The 24,227-nt window shown below is 38.8% G+C and overlaps 1 pseudogene; it reads right to left on the bottom strand.

The window, feature by feature from the left end:
* Positions 1 to 23,448: 23,448 nt before the first annotated feature.
* Positions 23,449 to 23,865, bottom strand: LOC122748170 (annotated as a pseudogene).
* Positions 23,866 to 24,227: the final 362 nt, after the last annotated feature.

Here is a 24,227-nt window from a genome sequence, read left to right as displayed (position 1 = left end):
CTTCTGTGATCCCATAGCATCTCTCTCTTCTTTCATTTCTCAGCAAGTCAGTCAGTCACTAAACATTTATTGAGCATACACAATCAGCCAGGCATTCTGCTAAATGCTTGGGATGCAAAGAAAGGCACAGAAAAGACCCTTCTCTCAAGGAGTTCAGTCTAATGGGGGAAACAACATGAAAACAGCTGTGTACAAACAAGATAGAGGCAGGAGAAATTGAAGATAATCACAGAGGGAAAGCATTAGCATTAAAGAGGATCAGAAAATGTTTACTGTTGTTATCATATCATAGGGGTTGGGGAAATAGCAACACAGGAGTAATGGATTCTTAAACTTTTAAAAATCCTGGATTTCATCCCCTGAAAAAAAATGTCAACAGAACTAAGGCTTTGGAATTTGTGGGAAAAAAGTCAGTCTCTCTCTCTCTCTCTCTCTCTCTCTCCATCCATCCATCTATCCATCTATCTCTATTCATATAGATCTTTATCTACCTATATACATATTCTACCTACCAGCCATCTTTCTATTTTTCTATCTATATGTAGCTATAATTATCTCTTTCTCTATCTCTATCTATCTTTATCTATATATACAGCTTTCTCTGTTTCTTTTTTCTTCCTTCCTTCCTTCCTTTCTTTCTTTCTCTCTTTCTCTCTTTTGCTTTCTTTCTTTCTTTCTTTCTTTCTTTCTTTCTTTCTTTCTTTCTTTCTTTCTTTCTTTTTTCTTCCTTCCTTCCTTCCTTCCTTCCTTCCTTCCTTCCTTCCTTCCTTCCTTCCTTCCTTCCTTTCTTTCTTTCTCTCTTTCTCTCTTTTGCTTTCTTTCTTTCTACCACTACATTTATTTCTATATCTATCTTGACATCTCTTTATATATATGTATATGTATATATATACATATATATATATATTTCTATACTTCTCTATAACCTCTCTCTCTCTCTCTCTCTCTCTCTCTCTCTATTTCCCTTAGACTAGACATTTGTTGTCAGTGGTCAGTGGTCATCAGTTGAGAAACTTCTGACAACACTTATTAACATAGTGCAGAATATAATGCTCTGCGTCATATTCTGAGAGAATTCTTGTCTGAGGCACTGAGTTGAAAATACTTGTCCAGAGTAATACAGCTAATGGTGTCAGCAGCAAGACTTGAAAGAGCAGGACTTCCTTATTCTTTTCTCTGTACTATGCAGTCTCTAAAAGCAATAATAAGAACAATAATTGTCATATATTATATATCATACATAACATATATAATATTTGTGTTTTATACACAATGTATTTAATTGGTATTATAATATATACGTCAGTTAATACTACAATTGGTATTGTCTTATATATATATATATAAATATATATATATATAATTGTATATTTTCTTATTCTATTTGTTCCTGTTTTCTATATAATAAATAATATAGACATATGAATTGCTATTAGTATTAGGTTTTTTTAGACCTGCCTTATTTCAACTTTAGAACAACCCCATGCAAAACTTGTCGTAGCTATTATCATCCCATTGTATTTGCTGTTCAGCTCTTCATTTGGGTCCAACTTTTATGACACCATAGACCTCAGCAGGCCAATATTATCCATGGAGTTTTCTTGGCAAGGGTACTAGAGTGGCTTGCCATTTCCTTTTGTAGTAGATTAAGGCAAACAGAGGTTAAGTAACTTTTCCAGGGTTACACAGCTAGGAACTATCTTTGACCAGATTTGAATTTAGGTCCTCCTAACTCCAATCCCAGTGCTCTATCCACTAAGCAATCCAGCTGCCCCTATATCATCATATAGATGAGGAAATTAAATCTGAGAGAGATGCCAAGTGATTTGTCAGGGTTATTCATCTAATAAGTGAATGAAGAGGTATTTGAATTCATGTTTTCCTTACTTACAGAAGGTAGGCTGATAGAGGTATGGTAATAAGCATTTATTAAGTGCCTCCTCCATGTTAGGCATTGTATTAATTGTTTTTTTACAAATGTTATCTTATTTGATATCACAACAACCCTAGAAGATAAATGCTATTATTGTTTAAAGCAGACATGGGTTTAGTGACTTGCCCAGGGTCACATAGCTAGTAAGCATTTGAGGCTACATTTGAACTCAGGTCTTCCTTACTCCAGGTCCAGTGCTCTATCTATTGTACTACTATTGTACTTTCTAGGATCATTGAATCCAGCCACATCATTTTACAGATAAAGAAATAAGCCCAGAGATGTTGAATAAGTTGCTAAAATTACTCAGGGAGTGGAAGGAATGAGATTTAAACCCAAATTCTCTGGTTATAAAACTAATGTTCTTTCTTTTAAATACACACATATAAATATGCAAGTGTATGTATATACTTATGGTAAATTGCTGGAACCTGTCGCTCAACTGAGCAAAATTTACCTTGAAGGATGGAAAATGTAACATTTGCAAAATTTTGCAAGATTTTCTTGACATATAAACAGGTGAAATGCTTCCTGTGTTCCTTCTTCCTTTTACATCTAGTTGGAGGGGCTGCCAACTCCTAGCCCTCGCCTACATGTGCTGGAAAAGCAGAGAGGGAAGGTGAAGAAAGAGATCACTCTTAAAATGTGAGCACTTCTCCATTAGGTTTTAGGGATTGCCCTCGTCACTCATGTTCCCCAGGCATTGCTTTTCATTGCTTTTCACTTTCCTTCCTTCAGAACTGACAGAAAGAGTTGGACTTTCAGAGCAAACTTTAACTGTAAGTTCTTGGACTTATTTTAGTTGATGTGCTATGTACAGAAATTATGTCTGCCTGGATTATTGTCAGCATCACTTATAATCCAACTGTTTGCTACTTCACGAGAACAGCCAGGTATTACTTTTCTTTTTCCTGAGAGTCTTGATTTGCTAAGGAATACAGCTTGCAGCCTGGTTAAATTGAAAGACCACTAAATTTGGAATCATACAACCTAGGTTCAAGTTTCACCTTTGCCACTTCCTACTTTTGTGACTTTGGACAACTCACTCAGTCTCTGTGGACCCCAGTTTCTTCATTTGTAGAAGGGGTTGTGCTGGATGATTCCTGAGGTGCCTTCTGTCTCCAAATCTATTATCCAGTGATCCCAAGATTATGGACATGATAGAAGGCATAATGACATATGACATAATGACATAAAGGCACATGACATACAATCATAGATATGGAGTAAGAAAGGAGCTGAGAAGTTTTTGTCTAACCCCCTAGTTTCTCTTTATGTACAATGGGAGGACTGAACAATGAGGGTCATGTCTTTAGAATACGGTGAGTGAGTGATCAATCAGTCAGTCAGTCTGTCAGTCAGCCAGCCAGCCAGCCAGCCAACCAGCTTGCCTGCCTGCCTGCCTCCCTGTCTGTCTATCCATCTGTTTGTCCATTTGTCTGTCCATCCATCAACCTGTTTGCCCGCCTGTCTGCCTGTCCATCTGCCGGTCTGTATAAGAAGAAACTGAGGTTCAGAGAAGTTGACTTGCCCAAGGATACACTAGTAGGAAGTGATATAGTTGTGATTCAAACCTAAATCCTTAGACTGCAAATAATCAACCACCATCTTTGCTTTACCAAACTAACCTTCTATTGTTTTGAATAGTCCCATTGCTAAAACAAAAAAAACCAAAAAAGCAAAAAAACAGACACAAAACTGTAACCTGGTACCTAGGACAGAAAAAAAAAGTTTCTCATATCGATGTCCTCTTGGTTCTAACTTCCACAAGCTGACAAATTACTTTCTTTCCCTCTGCCAGTTAATGCCTCATAGCAAATGCATTCCACTGTTATCCTGGAAAGTTTTCAATAAGCAGCAAGTGCCCTTTTCTGTCTTGGCCTTTGTGATTGTGAGATGAATTGAATTTGATTTAGATATAATTGTCCTAATGTGTACACCCAGTTACATGCCATCTCTACATCATGGATTTTGGAGCCTCTCCAGCCATTACAATTAAGTTTGTACAGTGACTAGAACTGATGCATGGTGCATTGGGCCATGCAATTTGAGTAAAAGGATCTTTGCTGACACATATGCCTTCTTTGTCAATGGCTTTGGATGCTGTTAGGTACTCATATGGAGAATATATTTCAGAACCCAGATTGCAAATCAGTTAGAACCTACAGTGGGTCCAATGAAAGGTGTGTCCATTCTTAAATCATGTCTTAAATAGGACATCTAGGGACAGATTTGGGAGATGCTATGATTACTTTCCAGATATGCACTTCAAGGTCTAAGAGTGTGTTCTCAACCATAACTTAATGATCTACTATTGATGTGTCATCCATGATTTCATTCAAGGGCTTGTGACAGGCCCTGATGTTCCTCCCTTTCCCCACAGGCACAGATAACAAATGCTCTAAATCTTAGTAGATGATCTTTTGACATGATACCATTGAAAAAAAAACACCCATCATCACTCTGTTGTCAACCTGGCAATTAGCATTTCCAAATTTAGCTATTATGACGCTTGAGAAATCAACATTTTGTTCATGGCCAGGCCTGTAGTCAATACCTTTCTAACTTGCCTGAATTACCCAATGCTGTCATTTGTTTCGGATGGGTAAGAGGGGGCTGAGTTGACACAGAAATTGTTACTTCATTGTTTATAGAATTCCTAGTGACCAATGCATATTCTAAAATTTAGAGTCTTGGAGAATTTCCTGGGTTGTAATAAGGGGCCAAATGTTCTGCCCATTATCACAAATCCAGTATGTGTCATAGGCAAGACTTAAATCTAAGTATTCCTGATTCTGATGCCAAGGTCATCTCTCTCTCTTCAGCAGACTATGTTGTTTGTTGTTGAATGAAATACTTCTGAGAATCAATTTTTCTCAGAATTGCAGTTACTTGCAAGACAAGATGAGTTAGCAGAGTGAGATTTTATTTTTAATTTGAATACATTCTTCCTGAATGCATGTCTTTGTTTACTAACCTTAGTGTAGAGTAGACATTTTAAAAAATTGTTTTAAAATATATGCTTTATAGAAATGGGAGAAGATCATTCCAAATAAATACTCTGGTTGTACCTCAAGAAATATTTAAGGGAACTACAGATCATCTTGAGATGAACATCTAAAGTAATCAGCAGATTGAGAGATCTGCTACAAATGATAGCAATAAATAAGAAAAAAGTAAATATAATGATGACTGTCATTTTACATATGATATTCCACTCCTTTGGAAGATTTGTAGAGTTGACTGAGCTGACCTTCCCTTCGTGGCTTTCATGAACACCTGTGTTCAGTATTAAACAACTTGGGCTTTGACATGCTGAAGTGATTACCTTCTTGGTCCCCTGGCCTTTCAGTTAGTGATAGAGAAGTTGGGGAAGGATTCTGAAGGAAAACGGGACATAGAATCAGGGAGAGCAGCAACCCACTCAGTAGACCTTCAAAAGAGTAATTCGTCCCAAGATGTTGTCTCTTTGTATACTTAAGATATTGAGCTCTCCTTTTTATCTTTCATTTGGACTTGGAAGATTGGGATATCTGCTTGCACATGGCATCAGCAGAAAATTGCTTAAGTAGGTAGAGCCCCCAAATAGTAATAATAATTACAATAATGACTAATAATAATAATATTTATATATCTGTTTAAGATTTACAAAGCACGTCTCCTTTATTAATTCTTTTAATATTCAGAACAACACTGTGAGGTAGCTGCATGGCCCTGGGCAAATCATGATTTGCTCCTCTATAAAATGGAGATAATAATAGCACCTACTATGTTAATAGCACAGCAAGTGTCTGAGTTAGGATTTGTACTCATGTATTGCTGACTTACATATGACTCTCTGGCCACTGCATAAGATAGTCTCTCACTGCCTCTTCTGCTTTGTGTTTCTTTCACTGAGCACAGATGACAGAATAGGAATTCATGAGAAATAGGCTTTTGATAAGTAGTTTTCTTAAGATTTCACGATCTTTGGAGTTTATCCATTGTGGTTGACTGACAACAAGAGGAGTTTTCTGCAAAGATATCCTTCTTAGAGAAAGTAGGCACTGATAGTAGGAGAAGTTGAAGGCATACACACCCTGTTCTTTTAAAATATATTGACCTTGTGGGAATTGCTCCAGTGGTACAGGATTGAGGTGGCTGGTCAGGAACCCCGTAGGTATTTCTTGTTTTATTGCTTTAGGTATTAAGCTTCCAGGTGTTAAGGGCTAAAATTCTAGCTACTCTCTCTAAAATATGGTCACCAATAAATTATAAGCTTTAGCAAGAGTTAGACTTTTAAGCATTTATTAAGGAGAATAAGAATTTGGTAAAGAGAGAGAGAAAGGCCTAGATTCCTAGCTATTAAAGGGAGAGTGCATTTCTAGCTCCCTTCTCTGCCAGAGTCCTCAGGAAAGAGAGGGAGACAGAGCACCAGTCTCTTCCTTTTTCCTCCCACTAGCAAATGTCACTTCCTGACGCCAAAGAAAAGATGCATGTTCTTGCCCTCAAAGACCTTCCCTTCACGGCGGAACTTTTCTACAGTAAGTCTCCAGCAGGTGGTGTCATTCCAATCGTTACACAGGAGAGGATAATAGAAGTCCTGGGTTACACTTTTATATTTTCCATCTTTGTCAATGTATACTCATGAGTCTTTTTTTTTAAATCTTAAAAACAAGAACAAAACAAAAACAACTTAAGTGTGAAGGAAATAAGTTAACTAGCCTACCCCTGATCAATATTGCTTACTGGGCACACTTTAAGAAGGACTTCTTTTGGTCACTTTTGGAGGGAACACAGACATGAGCTAAACCTAACATTTAATGATTTTCTCTTGGATTCTTGAGAAGGGGAGGTATAATGATTGTTGTGTGCTAGAAACTATGTCCTACCTTCAGAGAGCCTATGTTAAACTGGAGGATACAGCATTGAAATGCTTTATTAAAGACAACATGAGGGGACAGCTGGGTGGCACAGAGGATAGAGTACCGACCCTGGATTCAGGAGGACCTGTGTCCAAATCTGGCCTCAGACACTTGACACTTACTAGCTATGTGAACCTGGGCAAGTCACTTAACCCCAATTGTCTCACCAAAAAAAGAAAGAAAGAAAGAAAGAAAGAAAGAAAGAAAGAAAGAAAGAAAGAAAGAAAGAAAGAAAGAAAGAAAGAAAGAAAGAAAGAAAGAAAGAAAGAAAGAAAGGAAGGAAGGAAGGAAGGAAGAAAGAAAGAAAGAAAGGAAGGAAGGAAGGAAGGAAGGAAGGAAGGAAGGAAGGAAGGAAGAAAGAAAGACAATATGATCTGAAGTGAGAGAGAGTTTTAAGCATTGAGAAAATTTGTCAAGGTTTCCATTAGAAAGAGGCATACAGATTGAACCTCGAAAGACTGTGAGATGGAGGAGAGAGGGGATGCCAATCTGTGCAAGGTCATGGAGGAAGAGGTACAGAATGTCAAGTTCAAGGAACTTCTGTGTATTATGTAGATTCTGTATATTATACAACAATTAATTGATACCAAATGTTTATTAAACATCTATTATATGCCAGTCATTATTCTAAGTGCTAGGGCTACAAAGACAAAAAAAGAAATCATTCCTGGCCTAAAGGAGCTTATATTATTTTTTTTGGTGGGGGTAGAGGGGCACAACAATGTATACATAAATAAAAATATTCAGAATACATATGAGGAGGGAAATTAAATAGTATATGAATTAGTCAATCAAAAAGCATTTGTTAAACAAAAGCAGTCACTGAACAACACTCTGGGGATAAAAAGGCAGAAGTAAAAACAGGCCCTGTCCTCATGTATCTTATATTTTAATGGAGAGACAGTGTGTCTGGGAGACAGACTACATATGAGAAGGACAATTCAGGGAAATAAATCCATGGAGGTAAGCTAGAGCCAGATTGTGAAGGGTTGTCAGTGACTTTCCTGGGCCCATCACTTTCTAAAACTAAGGCTTGGGTTGTTTTTTTGCTCAGAACACGTTCCGTCACACCTGCCCACACTGAAGCTCATTGGCCACTTTTCTGCCCACTCATCCAGCCTTGTGAAATCTGTTGGCAGTTTCTCCTCAGTGACTTGGCACATCCCTGCAAGGACGAGCCGAGTGTCATCTGCACACATACAGTGGTTTCACTCTGCAAAAGCCCCTTTTGGATAATTTATTAAAATGTTAAATAAGATAAGTTCCAGTCTTATCCCTGGGGGACTCCATTAGCACTTTTCCATTTAGAGAAGTTCCCATTTATCTTTCCTCAGTCCCCTAGCCCTTGCTTTTAATCCATGACAAAACATTAGCCCCAATCCCATTATAACTGAATTTTATTAACAAACTTGATATGACATGTCATTAAAGGTTTTTTGGAAAAGTTGAAATAAGTCAAGTCCATTGGTTCCTTCAAAGAGTCTCTGTAGTTCTTTAATGAGTCATGGCTCCTCCCCCCTACATAAAATCAGTTGCTTTTCCCCAAGCAGGTGGTACTTACTTATGAAGCTTGGCATGCCTGGTATACCTGGCAAGTGATCATAAAGGAGAGAATTGTGGAGCTTATGGGCAGTGAGCTGCATGTAGGTTCAGATTTGCAGGAAAAAGCAGAGAGAAAGAGAGAGAGAGAGTGGGCTGGATTTTATTTGAGAACCTGCTGATTGCTTTCCATGACTTCAGGATGCTTCATGCTCCAGAAACCTATCCTTTAAATGCCAACATTTTCTCACATGTCTTCATTTGCCATGCAAACATCATTGGTCCGGATGTCCCACCTCTATTTTTTTAAACCTCATTATAACATCTCTGGCATACATTAAGGAATTCTTACACTTCTTGTATCCTCTTCTATTTCTTGAGATAAAACACTTGCAAAAATATTGAGGCTAGACATGTCTAAAGATAAAAACTAAAGCTAGATTCCCCCTAAACAACTTTTTTAAGATGCCTCAAATTAAATTTTGGAGCAGTAGAACCAACAAAAGGTCAGAGGGAGAAATTTTCCCAGCCTAAAAAAAACTTCAGATGTCCACAGGAGAGGTCTGTAACACTGGGATGGGTGCAGGCCTGCAGCTCAGCAGTATCACCAGCTGTGTACCTTGTAGACAGTGAAGCAGTAGCAACAGCTGCTTCAGGAGCTCTCAGTCCAGAAATATTGAAGGGGTAAGAAAACTAGTCAGAAAGAAACAAGGACCCTTTGCTGGCACTGGGTGTAGCTGGTGTTAAACTCAGCTGACAATAAGCAGTTCTGGGTAGCAGTTTCTGACAGAGAAGCATTTTTAATCAGTTAAAAGTGGGTCAGGAACCCTGGTCACAGTTCCAGGGCCAAGAGGATCACTAACTGGTGCAGGAGAGCAGGGATGTTTTCTAGATAAGGGCCAGAGTTTAGACCAGGAGAACTGTGTCCACAACTCTCCCAGGATAACACTACCTTGGAAAGACTGAAAACTTGAAGAATTCCAGAATGAGCTCTAAAAGCAGTACCACAAAAAAGTCTGAACCTTGGTACAGTGTTTCCTTATTCCCAGCTGAGCAGAGCCCAACTTCACCATAAAGTTCAAAGTTAAGAAATACGCTGGGAAAATGACCAACGAAAATAGTTATTTTTATTAAAAAGCTACTACAGTTGCAGGAAAAACCAAGACAAACTCATAAGAAGACAACAATGTAAAAATGGCTATGAAGTCTTAAAGAAAAAATGTTAATTGCACCCAAGCCCAATATGAATTCCTGGAAAAGTTAGAGTTAGGAGTGGTAGAGCAACAATCCATCTATCTGTCTATCCATCCATCCATCCATTCATCCATCTATCCACCATGATCATACACATACCCATACCCATACACACTCAGATAGGCAGAGGAATCAATCTTATACAATAGGCATAGGAGGGACGGGGAATAAGAGATATAGGGTCAGAGTAATAAGAGGTAGGGCAGATTGGTGAAGGAAGTCGTTAGAAGCAAGACAGACTTTGAGGGGGACAGGATAAAAGGAAAGGGAGAAGAATAAACTGAGGAAAAAGGCATGGAGAAAAATATTCAGTTATTGATCATAACTATTAATGAGAATGGGATGAGCTAAGCCATAAAATGGAAGCAGATAGAAAAAAAAATTGAAACCATAATGTGGTTGTGGAAACAACGATATGTTGTATTCAAGAGACATTCTTAGGACAGAAAGACTCACAGAGTTGAAATGAAGGGCTAGAGGAGACTATTATGCTTCAGCTGAAGTGAAGAGGACAAGGGTGGCAATCATGATTGCAGATCATTTTTAAGCAGAATTACATCTAATTGAGACAATCAAGGAAATTGTATTTTGCTAAAAAGTACCATAGTTAATGTATATATATATATATATATATATATATATATATATATATGTGTGTGTGTGTGTGTGTGTATGTATATATACATACATACATATACACACACACCACATATATATATATATATATATATATATATATATATATATATAAACTGTGCAGCACATTTCTCTGATAAGAGTTTCATTTCAAAAATAGACAGGGAATTGAGTCATATTTATAAAAATAAGAGCCACTCCCCAGTTGATAAATGGTTAAAGGATATGAACAGACAGATTTTAGAAGAACTCAAAGCTATCTATAATCATAAGAAAAAATGTGCTAAGCCACTATTGATTAGAAAAAGGCAAATGAAAACAACTCTGTTTTTATTGTTCAGTTGTTCAGTGGTGTCATACTCTTTGTGACTCCATGTACCATAGCACACTAGTCCCTTCGATCCTCCACTATCATTCAAAGTCTCTACAAGTTTATGTTCATTGTTTCCTTGACATTATCTCTTCATCTCATCCTCTGCCATCCTCTTTTCCTTTTGCCTTCAATTTTCCCCAACATCAGGGTCTTTTCCAATGAATCCTGTCTTCTCACTATGTGGCCAAAGAATTTAAGTTTCAGCTTCAGTTTTTGACCTTTCAGTGAATAGCCTGAATTAATTTCTTTAAATGTTGATTTATGAGATTTGATTATATTAGATTAGATGAGATATGATTATGATTTATGAGAGTCCAAAGGACTCTGAAAATTCTCCCCCAGTAACACAATTAAGAAGCATTGTTTCTGTGTTGTTCCCCTTTCCTTATAGTCCAACTCTCACAGCCATACATTACTACTCAGAAAAAGAAAAAAAGAAACAAATATAGCTTTGACTATATGGACCTTTGTTGGCAAGATAATGCCTCTCCTTTTTAATATGCTGTCCAGGATTGCCACTGCTTTCCTTCCAAGAGGGAAGAGTCTCTTAATTTCATGTCTTCAGTCACCATTTATTCCACCTTACAACTATCAGAAGTGACAAAGGCTAGCAGGGAGGAGGGAAAATAAATGCATAAATGAATTGTTGGTAGAGTAGTGAACTGATCCAATCATTCTGGAGAACAATCTGTAATTATGGCCCAAAGTCTAATAATCTGTATACAACCGTTGATTCCTTAATACCACTACTAAGTCTATTCCCCAAAGACATCAAAGAAAAATGACCTATGTGTACAAAAATATTTATAATAGTTCTTTTTTCTGTCAGCAAGGGATTGGAAATTGAAGGGATAGTCATCAATTAAGGAATGGCTAAATAAATTGTTCATATGGCATATGATTGTGATAGAGTACTATTATGTTATTGGAAGTAAGGGGGATAGGTTCAGAAAAGTAAAAATTTCACAGCAAAACCTATATGATACAAAGTGAAGTAGGAAAAACAAGGAGATCATTGCATCCAGTAACGATGTTGTGATGATGATCAATAGTGAAATACGTGGCTCCTCTGATCAACACGATGATCTGAGACTATTCCAAAAGACTCATGATAAAAAAATGGTATCCACCCCCAGAGAGAGAGTTAGTAAATTCTAATGACAAATTGTATAATTTTCTCACTTTCATTTGTTTTTGCTTTTTTTTGGCAATATTGTTAATATAGAAATATTTTTGCATTATTTCACATGTATAATAGATATAATGTTTACCTTCTCAATGGGTGTGTGGGGGGGAGATGGGATGGAGGGAGAGAATCTGGAACTTGAAAGTTAAAAATAAAAGAATGTTAAAAATAAATTTAAAAAATAATAAATCAAGTGAGGTAATTTCTGAACCCTATAGGGAAGGCTTTTCCTTGAACTACTCTTTATCTTCTGTTTTTCTTCTAAGTTCTTCCCCTTTAGCTATCATATTAGCATCAATCTTAAAGATTTTATTGAGATAAGTAAATAGCCCTAGAATGTATTAGAAACTGTAGACGTCTACAAAGTACACATTTACACCTTCATTTTTCTACTTCCTATCAAAGGTAATTTGATCTCCTGCTTCTTCTCATTTCACTTTGTATCACTTCATACAGGTGTTGCCATCTTTCTCCCCAACACCATCCTTATCATTTGTTGTATCCTAATAGTATTCTATCACAATCATATGCCACATGACAACTTACTTAGTCATTCCTAAATTGATTACCATTCCCATAATTTCCAATTCCTTGCTATCACAAAAAAAAGAAATATATAAAATGAACAGAGAAGGAATTCCTTCCACCCCTCTTTAAGCATTGCTCTGTAATGGGGGAAATTGAGTAAACATACCTGCTACAACAATTACAATAGCCAATGTATAACACATTTTACCCTAGTATTCAACAGCCTCTCTGAATGGTCCCTCTATAATTTAGTAATTCTTTTAGCTGCTGCTTATGATTAAAGTTCTATTATAATCCTCTCTATAGCCTCCTGAGATGAGTAGCAACCAGTAGAGTGAGAAGTGAGAAAATCTTTGCTCCCTTGTCTCACTACACTCTTGACTTTTAAGATTTGAAATGGGATAAAGAAATAGTAAATGACAAGGAGCAGGAGAGAGTCCTTATCCCACCAAGGGATCTTCACAAGGTTTCCTACAAAGAATTTCTGTTACCCTTTTTTCCCCTAAATGCATTATCTACTATAATCCCCCAAAGGTAAATACAACAAACCTTGAAGTTAGCTAGTCCTTGAAAGCTCCATCAGACAGATGCCATTGTTAGTTTGTTGTCTACAGCAAGGCTTGGAAGCCCATCCGTGCAGAAACGATCCCTGAAAGAGTGAGATGGAGAGACAAGGAGTGAGACCAGGTAAATAATAAACAATTTCATCTGCTACAATTTCCGTGGTATGAATATATAAGTAGTTATTTGTTATCCTTAAATTGCATGAGGCTGTGGTGGTGGTGAATGAATGTGTATATGGGGTGTGTGTGTGTGTATGTGTGTGTGTGTGTGTGTGTGTGTGTGTGTGTGTGTGTGAGAGAGAGAGACAGAGACAGAGACAGAGACAGAGACAGAGAGATGTCTCAAATGTGATACTAAGTAATGCACAATCACTTTAGGCTCTGGGTATAAGTGTGTGTGTCCTTTATACACAAAAAATATGATACTACCACAATCACACTGGGCTAGGTTCTGTGTATGTATCAGAATACACTGAAGATCATTCGTAATTGAAACAATGAAGCATAGTTTTGTTTTATTTTGTTTGTTTTAAATTTGTTTTGTTTTTAAGCTGAATTTGTGATATTATCACTATAGGGAACTAGAGGGGAGGAAACTCACTCACCTAACCACTCCAGATGAACAAACTATTCTGTAACTTAATCTTAAAGAGTGCCCTGGATGCACTAAGAGGTTAAAGGACATGTCAGGGTCACTCAGCTAGTGTATATCAGGGCAGACCTTAAATCTAGGACTTCTTGACTCTGAGACCAGCTCTGAATTAACTATGCCATATGAGCTCTCAGCAATTGCAGTCACTGACTTTTCTCAGGAAGAGGATTTCCTTGAATGATATGCCAGGGTGAGTCAACTTCTGGAACAATCATCCTTCTTAAGGAATAAAGGAAGGCTCAGAAGGTGTCGTCAAGGATGCAGCTGCTGCTGTCCTTAGGACAAAAGGGCACCAATGGATTAGAATTCTTCGCAGCTCACAGGTTTTCCCAGAGACACATACTAGATAAGGGGAAACCCAACCAGGAATGCCAGGTCATAGGCTCAGAAGGAAAGAGCAAGTTAGGACCTTCAAGTTCATGAAGTTCAACTTCCTTCTGAGAACAGAGGCCCAAGGAGGTGAAAGGATGGACCCAAGGTCACAGAGGTACTAACTAAGTAGAAGACTTGGAAAATCAAACCCAGCTCCCTTGCTATGTTGTTTCACTACACATAGGTCTAACCTGCCTCTTTCTTTCTTCTTTTTCTCTATCTGGCACATACAATTCTGAAAGGCTATGATATGATGGGCCAGCCAAAAGCAACTGCCCATTGGTTTTGGTTCTCATTTCTTTTATATGCTGCATACAATCAATCAATAAATATTTATTAAAACCCTATTAAGTGGGACAGCTAGGCGGCACAGTGGATAAAGCACCAGCCCTGGATTCAGGAGGACCTGAGTTCAAATCCGGTCTCAGACACTTGACACTTACTAGCTGTGTGACCCTGCACAAGTCACATAACCCTCATTGCCCCACCAAAAAAACAAAAAACAAAACAAACAACAAAACCCTATTAAGTGTCTGGCATTGTTTTAAGTGCTTACAGACAATCTCATTACATCAGACAGGCTGCAGTCTGTCCTCTTTGCCACTAAAGATGAACATTTAGCTCTATGTTGCTGATTGTGGTAACACTCTGAGGAGAGTGGTAAGTCCTGGATCTTAGAAAGCATCAAAGTAGAGAAGTTAATTCATGACTGAGGAGTTTTTCTCTTGCCTGATTGCTAAACAATAATACAATGCAATGCATTAAATCCAGCTCATATGAATTGAGAATTATCAAAGAATCACAGAATTGAAAAGGACCTCAATCCAACTTTTATCTAAACAGGATTTATTTCTAGAATATTCCTGGCCAGAAGACATCCTCAACAACCTTCTAGGCTAGGTACCACAAATGTTGTTCTTATTGTTGTAGTTGTTGTTACTACCATTCCACAGAAGAGAAGAAAAGTTACAGTAATATTAAGTGACTTATTCATAGTCACCAAAACAGAAAGTACTTTAAATGTCACCTGACCAGGACAGAGGACAGAAATATTCTTCAATGGTGCAAATGCTTTTCTTAATGTATCCTAAGTTCAAAAAAGAGTTTGAAGTCAAGGGAGCCACATTTCAGGTAACATGGAGATAGCACTGGAAAGGGCAATCTTCTTTATATCAGGTTTTGAATCTCCATGTTGGACTCTATTCTCTTGGATAATTTTTTTTTAGGTTGTGTTTATGCAATGATTAAAGTGATAGGAGGTTTCAGGGTCTTCAGGTGCTCTGCCTCCAAACCCAGCTTTCTTTCCACCATCTTGTACCTTCTGGAGTAAGGACTTGGATCTTTGAAAAATTAAAGTCACATCAGCCCACCTTTCATCATTCCAGCCATCAGGGAAGTTCAGGGATTCTAAAAAGGACAGGGCATTTTTTAGAGAGAGGTGGGGTTTGATCACAGACTCTTTGGTTTGTTACCTACCTTGGACATCACAGCCAGGTGGGCATCAATCATTAAGGTGCCATGGGAGATGGAAACTTCCAGCATGGAAGTTTCTTCTCTCCAGCTTACAGAAAAGGAAGGGAGTGTTAGACAGGAGAAGAGGCCATGTCTAGAGCAGAGATAAATTGTCACTAGAAAGGATAAGCCTGATTAAAAGATATGTTTCCAAACCATGACAGGGCTGTCCTCAGAACATAGGGATGGGTATGGATCAGGGGAATCTGAGCCCAAGAGGGAAGAGACTGAGCTCTGGTCAAAAGGCAATGACAAAAGATTCCTTAGACTACACTGGACTGGGAAGAGGAAAAAGGCTATCTTGCTTCTTTCTGCTCAGTCACAAGATGCCAAACAAACAAGGCAGATGTCCTTCTGGCTGGAAGGACTGACAGGGCATCATTGTGAGACGTTGCTACATTATCGCTCCTAGCAGAAGGTGTCAGATTGATATTTACATTTCTGGTGGAGAGCTAAGTGAGGAAGGTGATGTAAAGGCGTTATATTTTTCTTTTTTTATTCTTTCCATAGACCGGGCTGAAATGAAAGTTGCAGGTACAGTAAATACTTATGTCAGGACATTTATTTTTCTTAAAAAAAAAAAAGATAGAAAACTAATGTTCAGCAAACTTCGCTTCCAGTTACCTAATGCTGATGCAGACATAGCCATGGAGGGAAGGTGAATTGATTACAGGGAAATTATCCATGGAAACCCAAAGCATGGGCCGAAAAGAATGAAATCCTTGCATATATAGAGCATTTAAAGTTTTCAAAAGTGCTTTCATATTCGTTATCTTATTTGACCCTTAAGATAAACTTTTGAGGTTAGAGAACCTTACCCCACTCTTTTACTATATGAGGGAATGAAAAATAATTCATTAAAAAAGTATTATACAGGGCAGCTAGGTAGCACAGTAGATAGAGCACCGCCCTGGAGTCAGGAGTACCTGAGTTCAAATCCAGCCTCAGACATTTGACACTTACTAGCTGTGTGACCCTGGGCAAGTCACTTAACCCCAATTGCCTCACCAAAAACAAACAAACAAACAAACAAAAACAAATAAACAAAAACAAATAAAACAAAAAAAATGTATTATATGGAGGCAGCTTGGTGGCACAGTGGATAGAGCACTGGCCCTGGATTCAGGAGGACCTGAGTTCAAATCTGACCTCAGACACTTGACACCTACTAGCAGTGTGACCCTGGGCAATTCACTTAACCCTCATTAACCCACCAAAAAAAACAAAAAGAAAAGAAAGGTTGACAAACAAACAAAAAACCACTTATTATATGACAGGCACCCCCTGGGTTTACAAATAGAGAAAGCAGGCATGTCCTTGTTGTCAAGAACCTCAGACAGTTATTGAGGGAGATAACACATATAAGTAAGTTCAGGTACGGGGCATACAGAAAGTCTCAGAAGAGTGCCACAGTGGAAAGGATGGCAAGGCCTAGGGTTTCTTAGATCCTTAGGCTAGTTCAGAGGATAGAGCCCAAGAGGATGAGGGGGACAGGTTGTGAAGCTTTGCGGCAGGGGAGATGATAGGGCTTAGAGGACCTTAGGAGTCAGTAACAGGTCAGAGAGTAAGGTCTGGTGTTTCTACATGTCATTAGATGGGATAGAGTTTGTCTTATCCAAGTTTTGTTCATCCTAGAGCATCCCAAACAACGGGAGAATGGTGTTTTCTCAGTGATGGTAGACCTTCCGGTTTTTCTACCTCACTGGATGGGTTCTGGGATGGGAGTAGGGTGAGGGGGGAGCATGAGAAAGGATGTAATCTAGGTCATCCAAGTAATTAGTGGTAGATGTGGGATTATATTTTAGCTCTTCTGAGAAATAGACCACTCAATGAAACCCACACCGACACAATCTTTCTGGTTCAAAGGAACTGTTTTTCTGAAAACTGCAGTATGCTAAAGAACTGCCTTATTAAAGGCAGCATAGTGTAAACTAAGAAGAAGAGGTCACATTCAAGGAGGTTGTTTTTTTTTTTTTTTTTTGATTGCAAAAAGGCAGGGGGTGGCTAGGTGGCCCAGTGGATAGAGCACCAGCCCTGGATTCAGGAGTACCTGGATTCAAATCTGGCCTCAGACACTTGACACTTACTAGCTGTATGACCCTGGGCAAGTCACTTAACCCCCATTGCCTGCAAAAAAAAGAAAAAGAAAAAAAGATTGCAAAAGGCATTGTATATATTATCTCATTCCTGCCTCCCAACAATCCTGGGATTGGGGTGTTCTCTCCCCCCCTTCCTCCATTTTGCAGATGAGTAACTAAACCTAAAAGAGTTTCATTGACTTGAACAGCACACATAGTCAATATCTGAGGTATGATTCAAAGCCAGGCCTTTCTGATTCCAAATCCAGTGTTCTATCCATTACACTGTACTGTCTCCCACTATACTATCTCCCATAAGGAGTAATGAATGGAGGGTTGGACCTGGAGAGAGGAAGATTTGGATTAAAGTCTCTCCTTTTTTGTCTAGTGCCTTTATGATCAAGGCTAGATCAATGGCTTTCTCTGAGTTTTCCCCAGCATGAAAAGTGGGTAATAGTTAAATACCTACCCCCACAGGGCTTCTGTAAGAATCAAAAGAAATAATGTATTTAAAAGGCTTTGCAGACTCTAAAGAACTATATAAATATCAGCTATTATTATTATTATTACGAAGTATATTTAGAGTTCCCCTACAACCAGACTCCCACAAGCAACAACCAGAAAGAGAAAGAAAAATTGAGAAAACCCTTAAGGATACTTTCTTGGCCTCCAACCATGCTAAACATTAGGATGGCTGCCTGTTTTCCATTAAGACTATCCTGATTTCATTTCTGCTTAGAGCCCCACAGCTATTGGGCTGCTCTATAAGAGAGAAGAATTAGGGATATCCAGTGGGGCACACTGGAAAGAACACTGCGTTTGGAGATGGAGTACCTGGGTTTGAATCCCAGATCTGTTCTTTATTACCTGTGTGACTCGGGAAAGCCAGTTCTTTGGAGATAGGCTTTTCTTCTTTATAAAATGAATGGTGCTGAGCTGGAGAAGGAAATGGCAAAGCACTCCAATATATTTGCCAAGAAAATCCCAAATGGGGTCATGAAGAGTCGGACATGACTGAAACAACTGAACAACAGAGGCCAGATGAGCTTTTAGTTCTGGTTCTTAAAGAGACTAGATTTAGAAATCATCAAGTCCAATTCCTTCATTTAAGAGATGAGGAAATTGAGGCCTAGTTCAGATAGGTCACTTGCGCAAGTTTACCTAGGGAATAGTAAAACCAGTATTTGTACCTAAATCCTTTGATTCTCAATCTACTAACCACTCCCCCCCACCCCCAACCCCCCACTGTACAATGCTACCTTCCCATAATTGAAGTCCTAATATCCTTTACTGCAGAGGGACCAGCAACCATGAGGAGGGTGGTTTGAACCCACAGAGGCAAACACACACTGACCTCTTTCAGTTCTAACACTATGATCCATTGGTTCTCTATTTGATTTGGGAAAATGATCAATGAAGAAAGTGGAAACACCACTGAGCATTGCACAGGCCGATTCCCAGAATCTTGTCCTCCAGCAAAATTGAGGCATACCGTTTTCACTTTTTTTTTGTTCTTTTTTCTTTCTCATGGTTTTTCCCTTTCGTTTTGATTTTTCTTTCACAACATGACTAAAGTGGAAATGTTTAACATGATTGTACTATATAACCTATATCAGATTGCTTGTTGTTTTGGGGAGTAGGGTGTGAAGGGAGAAAGAAGAATATTTTGGAACTCAAAATCTTACAAAAATGAATGTTGAAAATTAAAAAAAATGTATAGCTGTTTCTTAAGATGATAATCAAGAAAATCCAGAGTAATAGGACAAGTGTCAAATCATACTCTCTGCTGAAAGGAACCTCTTCAGAGAAAGAGCAGTCACTTGTCATTAATTCTGAATCATTTCCTTTTTATATCTGTCTTTCAATGGTGAGGAAAAAAAATGTCAATGGTACTAAAAGTATGTAACTTATGAAGTTCATTATTTGAACCTGAGTCAAACCTTACATTTATCTCTTTTAAATGTTTTTGATGGCTCTGAGATGTTTCTGTACCTTGACTCAGAGTTTACATTGACACTCCATGTTTCTAGTCATCTGAGGGTTCCCAATCTACCTCCCCACTCTTCATCCCATCCACAAGAGTAACATGAAAGACCTCATTAAATGCTTTGTTTGAACCCAGAATGGGGAGTCAGGTGGTGTAGTGGATAGACTACCTGGCCTGAAGCCAAGAATCTGGCTTTAGACATTTAGTAACTTTGTGACCTTGGGCAAGTCACTTAGCCCTGTTTAACTCAGTTTCCTCATCTGTAAAATGAGCTGCAGAAGGAAATGGCAAACCACCTCAGTATACTTGCCAAGAAAACCCCAAACTGGGTCATGAAGAGTCTGACATAACTGAAAAATGGCTGAAACAAGAGATCCCAGAACACTAGAAATAGTGATGATTTTTAGAAGCAGGAAAAAGGTAATTTGAAGAGAAACCAAGTTTTACTTTATTTATTTACTTTATTAACTTATTAAACTTGTTACCTTAAAAAATAAAGGTTCAGGCCGTATTCTCACCCACTACACATTTAAAAATAATTTAAGTCTGAGATAAAGACTCCAAAATGGATTAATCCAAGACACTGAAATGTCTGAGGATCTTACCCAATCTTTAAGGTTCCCATAAAAAATATACTAGCTCACATTTTTTATATTATTTTAAGGTTAGAAATGACTTTCTTCACAATGAGCTTGTGAAGGTAAGGTAAGGTAAGAATCACTTTTCCCCTTATGTAGATGAGAATATTAGGATAGAACAATAGCAATAAGTTCCACTCATTTATATCTTTATATACATTATCACATTTGATCCTAACCAAGCCCTTGCAATGGAAGTGTTTTGTTTTTTTCTTTTTTGGTCCAAAAATGTTTCTTTAGTTTAACTTTATAAAACTCTCAAATGGGTTTCCCCATCACCAGGGCAACAACTCCTCCACAATTTCGAACCTTAGAGAATTGCCTGGGATGCTAGGAATTTGAGTGATTTGTCCATGGTCACATGATCACACAGCTAGTCTATGTCAGCGGCTGGATTATGTAGACAGCATGGTATACATAATAAACATAAGTATTAAATAAATAATAAACAATAAAGAACATTATATTTTTATTAGGATAACCCAGGTTCAAAATTGTGGGCCTGACACTATCTGAGTGACCTTGAACAAATCAATATGCAAATAATACACCTTAGGCTGATGGACAAGTTGCTGGGAATCTTAACTGTTGGTCCAATGCTCAGTGGTGCTTCCAATTTCTTTCTTGGTCATTTTCCTCATTAAAATGGAGAATGAATAGTTCACAAACTTAGAATTGATTAGGCCTTAGTTTTCTTCATCTTTATATGAGGCATGCATCATGAATGGCTTCTAAGTTCACTTCCAGCTCTAAATATAGGATTCTATGATCTCACCTGACTTGTATGACCTATGACCTTGGGCAAATAACTTAATCTCTCTGGGCCTCAGCATTATTTGGGAAAAAAAAAAGGAAGCAGTATGTGTGAAGTGGGGGTGGGCAGGATATTGAACTAGATTTTCTCTAAGGCCCTTTCCTATTGTAAATATAAGAACCCATGACCCTATGATCCCTGATCTTCCTGACTCCAAGCCAATCCTCCGTATACTGTTTCTAGCAGGAATTATTCAATCTATCAATAATTAGTCCATAATTACTATGATCCAAGTTCTATGTTAGGCACTGGGCATACAAAAACAATAAAATGCATCATTCCCTACCCTCAGAAAATTTATATTTACATGTCAGTCATCCCTTGTTATTTCAGGGACAGAATCCAAGGTTAGGAGTCAAAGATTTCAAGGAGGGAAAGAAGGACGAAATAAAGAAAGGAAAGAGAAAGAGAGAAAATAAAGAAAAAAGAAAGGAAGGAAAGAAGGAAAAAAGTATTTGTTAAATGCCTACTATGTGCTGAGTGCCATCTAAACACTACAAATATCACATTTAATTCTCACAACAACCTTGGGAAATAAATGCTCTTAAGAGCCCCGTTTTACAGTTGAAATTTTACCATTTCAGCAACACACAAATGATCATAATGCTCTTGATCTTGCTATCACCCATGTTTATACTACTTCCATGTTCAAGAATTCTGAAATTATCTTATCTAACCATTATCTTTTTTTTTTAACCTCTCCCTCTGCCTTTCTTTATAAATCACTAATCTTCATTCACTTAGGGACCGCCAGTCCCTTGACCCCTCATTTCTTTCCTATGCCATCTTCCTGGCCCCAGTCACTTTCTTCTCTCTTCCCCACCTTGACCTCTTAGTGAACCAATTCAGTTCTTCATTATCCTCTTTTGAATTCCTAGCTCCCTTATAATTTCCCCTATCATTCCATGCCAAGCCACAGCCTTGGATTACTCCCAATATGTCCAAAATTGGGCCCATCAGCAGCATCCTCCCAGTCCCTTCAACTTGCAAGTTAACTGTTATCCTGGAAACCTAGGCACTAACTTTAACTCCTCACTGTCTCTCAACTCTCTCCCCTATATCCAGTGTGTTTCCAAGGCCTGTTGATTTTACTTTCCAACATTCCTCAGCTATCTCTGGCTCGCCCGATTTTCTCCTCTAACATTGTCACTGCCCTGTTCTCATTACCTTATGCATGGGCTATTGAAGTAGTCTGATGATGCTTTCTTTATGTCTCTTCCCCACTTCAATTCATCCTTCATTTAGTCACCAAAGCACAGGTACCATATCAACAACCCCTACTTCATAAACTCCAGTGTCTCCCTATCTCTGACATTCGAAGCCCTTCTTACCCTCTCTCCCTCCTGCCTTTCAAGTATTCTTACACCTTACTCCCTAATATGTATGCTTTGATTCAGTGATGCTGCCCCCCTAGATGTTCCATGAAGAAGATGCTCCATCTTTCAGCTCTAGGCATTCTCACTGGCTATATCCCACACCTGGAAGGCTCTCCCATCTCACCTCTACTTACTGGCTGACCTGGCTTTCTTCAAACCCCATATAAAATCTCACCTTTTACAACACTTGTTGTCCTATAGAAGCCTATGCTAACCTCATGTAGTTCTAGTCCCTTCCTTTGCTTATGTCCTGCCTATTGTTCTTAGATCTAGCTTGCATATATATTTGTTTGCTTATTTTTTCTTCTAATAGATTTTGATGCCCCTGAGGTCAGGGACTGTCTTTTGACCCTTTTTGCATCTCTAGAAAATAGCATAGTGCCTAACACATAGTAGGTGTTTAATAAATGTTTATTGACAGTGTCAGGCAGAAGTTAAGTGACTTGCTCAAGGTCACAGAGCTTATCTGAGGGTCTGAGGCCTGTTTTGAACCCAGGTCTTTCTTTCCTTTTTTTTTTTTTCCCCAGGGCAATGAGGGTTAAGTGACTTGTGCAGGCTCACACAGCTAGTGTCAAGTGTCTGAAGCTGGATTTGAACTCAGCTTTTTCTGAATCCAGGACCGGTGCTTTGTCTACTGTACCACCTAGCTGCCCAGGTCTTTCTTACTTTAGGCCCATTGCTCTATTATTTTTTTTTAATTTAATATGTAAATATTGTACAAATTTTAATAGCTTTAATTGTATATACGACCAAGATAAAAACTCGCATTAAAGTTGGTGCCTGGTTGTGCCATGGTGACGTGTTATTTTCTTTGCGCTGTGCCTGCCTTGTCTTCCTAAGCCACCACCTTGGCTGGGGCCTCTGCCATCTCTTACCCAAGCCATGTGATGAATGTTTTTCATTTTCCAAAAATTTCCCTAAAAGATTCCCAAGTGGGGAGTGAGTGAATTAATAGGGCCATTTTGAGAAAGCCCTTCTGTCTAGGGTCCAGAAACTCCCGGCCCCCAACGGGGAGCAGCAGCCGTGCTGCTGGGGCTGAACTGGAGGTGTCTGCCTCAGTACCAGTCCTGGGACAGGTGCAAGCCTACGGGCTGTGCTGGTCCTCAGGAGCTCTTCTCCAGAAGCCAGGCCTTTGACTGTTGGTTGAAATAACCCTTGATAGGCAGGGTACAGGTCACCTCATTGACCTGTGCCACAGGTTGCCCTGTGTGAGCTCGGTGTAGACAGGGACATTGTGCATCCGGGAACAACGAATGAAGTAGGAGAGGTTGGGCCGTGGGTCTCTGGGAGGCTGCCAGCCGCTTGGCATGGGGTAACTCTGGTGTCTGCGGGCGTCTGGGATGTTGGCGGGGGGGGGGGGAAGGGGGGGATGAGGGGCTCCACAAATTCGTACTCTGCTATGGACTCCACGACTCCAGGGTGTGCAGACGGCTCCTGGGTCTGGCTCTGCCAGCGGAGCCTCCCCGCCCACAACCCCTCCACCCCATGCAGAGGGCGGACACCACAACCACCAGAGACATACTGTGGAGCCCTGGCCCATCCGCTGCGCTATTCTGATACCTAGTTTCAACCCATAAGATGATATTCATAGATGTATTCTGGTCATGATGAGCAGAGAAGAATTTGACAAAATCACAATTGAAAACTGATGTCTTTTCCCAATCGATGTATTAAAAATACTCAATTATCTCCATTTGCACATTCCCCTTCTCTTCCCCGCAAGGACCTGGGGGTTGCAATACAAACAGTCTGGAGGGGAAAAGGGTTTTTATGGTCTGGGATCTATAGAATTCTTTTTTTTTTAATTATTACTTTAAATTTATTTAAAATTTTCCCCAAGTTAAATGTAAAAAAAACAAAAAACAAACAACAAACAACAAAT

Source organism: Dromiciops gliroides, chromosome 3, assembly GCF_019393635.1.
Source record: "Dromiciops gliroides isolate mDroGli1 chromosome 3, mDroGli1.pri, whole genome shotgun sequence".
NCBI lineage: Eukaryota > Metazoa > Chordata > Mammalia > Microbiotheria > Microbiotheriidae > Dromiciops > Dromiciops gliroides.
The sequence above is the reverse complement of the archived record's forward strand: the minus strand, read 5'-3'. Positions and strand labels throughout refer to the sequence as shown.